Below are 5,058 nucleotides of genomic sequence, written 5' to 3'. Positions count from 1 at the left end.
GGTGTTACCGGAAAATGAATAAATAAATTATATGTATATCAGAAAATTAATAAGATGAAATTAAATTATTGTTTGATTTCTAACCAAACCTATGTATGTAACTCAATCGCCTAATGGTTTGCCGAACCGTAAACATATGTTTACACATCCAATTTCGTGAGTAGGTACCTGGTACTCACAACTTTTTTAAGAAGTTTCACTTCTATCATGTGTACGGTGTTACACACGCATTTTTTTGTATGCGTTTTCGGATACGGAAAATTGAACTAAACGGCACTGTCGGCAAAATTTACGTTTCTCTGCTGGCTGGGCTTTCTTTCTGCACTTCACAGATTACTTTTTCATGGTTCAAAAGTAATAAAATAAAATTAGGAAGCGCCTGGCGGTATTCGAACCCGGCACCTTCTGGAAGCTAACAAATAGCGGCACACTCCTCTGCACGCTCAGCCACTGCCGACTACGCATGTATGTATGGTTCAAATGTTTAGCTTAAGCAAATAAAATGCAATTATTGCTTTCAAATGACATCATCATTTTCGAACGTTTTCCGGATACGAAAATTGATGATAACTATAGGAGTTTTTTGTATGCGTTTTCGGATATGGAAAATTGAACTAAACTGCACTGTCGGCAAAATTTACGTTTCTTTGCTCGCTGGGACTGTATTAATACACCATAGGGCTATTCGCGATTCGGTGCATAAGAGCTGACAAATTTATGCAATTGCAGAAATATGCCATGGATTGTGAGCGACCTTTATTAAACTGTCATGGTAAAGCTTTTGCAAAACAATTTTTGTGCATCAGCTTTGGTTTTCTTTATGAATGCAATGCATAGCATTTTTATGCTATGGATTTTCGGTATTGCAAATTTCGCAAGCCATGACAAATGCAAATGCGTGTATTTTGTTTGTGTATTGCACATAATTTGCAATACAAATTTGCAATGCAATGATGCTAGGCCATTTGCACCGGATCGCGAATAGCCCTCATGATGCAGCGAACAAAGGTGGCGCCGTCAGACATACCGCTACTTTGGTTTTGTCGATTTTGATGTTTCTGGACTACAAGTAAACGACGCCTCAAATACTTTAAATTCACTGAAATTCACTAATACTTGCACAAAAATCACCATTTTCTTAATTTTCCTTATCAATTGTTGTAAATTATATATATTTACAATTTATCACAATTTAGGTAAATTTTATCTTCAGGCTTTTACTGTTAACACCCAATTCGGCTTTGTTTACTTGTGGTACACTTGTCTTCGCCGCCAGGGGCTCTATTCTGTAACTGTGAGTTTTCAAGTGTACGCTGAAAATTGTGTGCACTCTTCATTTTGCGATTCAGGAAGAGTAAGAATGAGTTTTAGCTGTGTACACTTCTCTTCCGAAAAACTCACTAGGGGTATTCTCTGAGTCTTGCAAAGCCCTTGCACGGTGCACAGATTGCACGGTAAAAACCGGTTTTCGTATGGGACAGCTTTGCAAACCGTGCAATCCGTGCACCTTGCAAGGGCTTTGCAAGACTCAGAGAATACCCCTACTGAATTTTAGTCGGTGAGTTGTTGGTTGTGAATTTTGCACTCGGTGTACACAACATTTTCTCACAGTTACAGAATAGCGCAATCTTTAATTATATAATTTTTGTTAATATATAAAAGGGGTCTTCCCTTAAACTCACAAAGCCCTCGTAAACCTCGTAAAGCTCGTAAATTTACGAGCCCCTTAAAAGAACTGTCAAAATTTGTATGGAGCTCTATTTACGAGCCCTCGTAAAATTACGAGACAAATTTGATGCGCAACGACCTCGTAAGCTTCAATGTTGCCGAGGAGCCGATATTTTTATACTAAAATGCATGATAAAATAATGAAAACAAATGAAAAAAATAATAAGAGAATAAAATAAGTGAATTTCATCAACTAACTGTATTGTCTTAGGTTTTTTGCCAATTTATGCAGTTTTTAATTGTATTCTAGTCAAGAGTAATAGAGACAAGATGACGGGATGTGATGGAAAATACTACAAAAAAAAATTGCTTAAAAAAATCCTGGTTGATCTGTCAAACAGTCACTTTGCGCACCTATTTAAACTTTTCGTAAAGGGGCCGTTCTCATAAAAGCCTTGTAAACTTACGAGCTTTAAAGCATAAACAGACGGCATCGTTGATCGGGATAAACTCGGGAATTAACTGCAGTTGATCCGGATTAAGTCCGAGTTAATCCGGATCAACGCTGCCATCTGTTTAAGCTTTAAAGTTTAAGACTTTACGAGTTTAAGGGAATCCCCTAAGGGCCAATTTAAAATGAATATTTATATTATAAGATATTATAATATTATATTTGTGGATTGTTGTTTAAATGTCATTTACCTTTCGTTGGGTTTCAGATCATCCTTATTTACATATGCCAAACAATTGGCAGCACTGCTGCTTGTTCCTTGAAATTGTTGTTGCACTTGCTTGTTTGCTTACATTTTGTGCTGAACAGCTCATATTTAAATAGCCAGTATTGGCCATTTAAGTGCAGATTAAATGTATGATCTGAAAATGAATAGTGGAAGTTAATCAACAATCTCTACTTAAGTAGACCATCTGAAATGGGGTCTGTCTATGTATTAGCAAAGAACGTAGATAATAGTTCTGTTCGCTACGCAAATGCAAGTAAGAATTAGCCAGTAACAAAATTCAGAGAATAAGGTATCTGAATCTCCCAAAAAGAGAAGCTTACTAAGTTTTGCGCGAACAGGAATTAGCAAACATTTGCAAGCTTCACTGCCAGCTGGCGTCCATAGTCGCATATTGAGCATAATATATTTTTTAAATTATTTCAGGTGGAAAACAAAACAGGACCTATACGTATATCTTATATTTTTTTCTCTAAGGTAATTTTTTGTTAGTCTCCCTTTTTATAGCCCAGTTATGCATACTTGCACTGCTATACCATTTTTACGTAAAAATCAAAACCCAACAGAATTCTACGTGTTAAGTGCTATGCGTTGGATAACCGCTTACACGCAAAGCCCATTTAATAGATTCTTATGTGACAACTCTTATGCAACGCTAAGTATGCATAACTGGGCTATTATACTTTTCTATGTAAGCAATTCCACTAATGAGGTGTCACTTGAAAAGTCGGAGGTCCCCTGAGTGGTTATTAGGTAATACTAATGGCCATAACACCTCTGAAGTCAAGAAATTTAAAGAAATATTTAATCAAAAAGTTGATTCTGAATATATTTTCACCTCAAATATTGTATACAAAGATATATTGTAAGTAACACCATGTTTCCCTCAACTCATGACAATCATATATCAGTCAGTTTGTAATATGTTTTTATGAACCTAATAAGTATAAGTTCTGATGTACTATAAATCTCATTTGTACTGTTTGTAATATATTTATAATAAATATAAGGGGTATATAAGAATAATTCTGTTTACTACTATTTCCGCGAACTATTAGAACAGTCTGCTTTTATCTCTGGCTACAAAGAGGGATGAGTTTACTGTGTATTTCTGTCTGCGCAGCCTGCGCATGGGCCCGCTTGTTTCTTCTTATTCTGATTTTCTCCAACATACGCTTCAATTTCATTGTGGAAGTCACTGCCAGATTTTCTATATCGACAGTGGTGTCGACTGCATTGCATTGCAATTGAATATACAAATATTTACATACTTCTTTCATTAGTAAATCACAACATGATTGTTAATTTTTAAATGAAAATTAACTTACAGGTTTTTACACTAACTTAAAGGAAGTTACAGGAAGAATGATCCCTTACTCCCAATTCCTCCAAAATCCTGTAAGTGAGAGTGATTTGTGGAGAGCTGTGCAGAGAGAATGAAGTTGCATGATTTTAGCCGAACTTTTTCTTCTGGTAAAATCATAAAAAGTGTCAAGCGATCACTGGTTGACGTTTTTACAGGGAAAATCCTTTTTGTTCCCGTACTTTTTGTTGTTACTCACTTTTTACTCTCACTTCAGAGAGTAATTTTGCTGTTTGACATTTTGACAGGATTTTACACGAAACATATTACATCAGAGCTTTTAATGTTGACAAAAATGCAAGCGTGTCCTGCTTGCAAATTCTTGCCGGCAAAAATTTTCCAGCACGAAATTGCAAGTTCCCCTCGAAATGAAATGTCAAAATTGTGCTCTCTCCTTGCAAGTTTTACTGGGTTTTTGGCCAAACGAACACGATTTAGTAACAATTGCTACCAACTTGTACAAGTTTTTTGCATAGCGAACACTCTTAATAAGAAGTGACAACTCGTTATAAAGAGAAGACACGCCCCTGTTACTTACTTTCGCTACAATTATAACGAGTTGTCCCTTCTTATTTAGGGGATTCCCTTAAACCGTGTAAAACTCATAAGTTTACGAGGCTTTTATTGAAACGCCCGCTTTGTGAAAAGGTGTAAATAGGTGCGTAACCGGCCGACTTCACATGCTTGTAAATCTTGCTTGCGTTCTGCTTTTTTCTCTCGCAAGCGAGATAGAGTTTTGTTGACTGGGCATTTGACAGCAATCTTTTTCATTTGTACAATGTCGCCAAACAAGAAGGTTCAAGCCTTGCAGGCTCTTGGAAGTTTGAGAAAATTAGAAAATCTGCATAAAGAGATGTATACTACAAATGAAAAATGGCTGCCTCTAAATTTGTATTTGGCTCCAAAATAAACGATGTTGCTATTCTGAAGAATTCTGAGAATGAGAACATAGCTGTCAAAAAAAAAATGGCAGTTGAAAGCAAGCGAGAGCTCGCATACTGCTCGGTATGCGAGAAAAAGCATGCTTCGTACTTTTTGCGGTCTACACGTGCGGTTTCTCGCAAGCGTCGTCACGCAATCGAGATTTTCCAGCACGTGAAGACGGCCGGTAAAATGACGTTTTGACAGATCAACCAGGATTTTGTGAAGCAATTTTTGTTTCGTAGTATTTTCTTGGCTAAAATACCATTAATAAATAATAAAAAAAAAACTTTTAAATATACAACGCTTTTATAAATGGACTAAAAAGTAGAAAATAATATTTCTCAGTCCCATAGAATTTGTTTTGAT

Source organism: Rhagoletis zephyria, unplaced genomic scaffold (genome assembly GCF_001687245.7).
Source record: "Rhagoletis zephyria isolate East Lansing unplaced genomic scaffold, Rhagoletis_zephyria_1.1 Rzeph_scaffold_00075, whole genome shotgun sequence".
In the NCBI taxonomy this organism is placed as follows: domain Eukaryota; kingdom Metazoa; phylum Arthropoda; class Insecta; order Diptera; family Tephritidae; genus Rhagoletis; species Rhagoletis zephyria.
Note: the sequence above shows the minus strand (reverse complement) of the source record.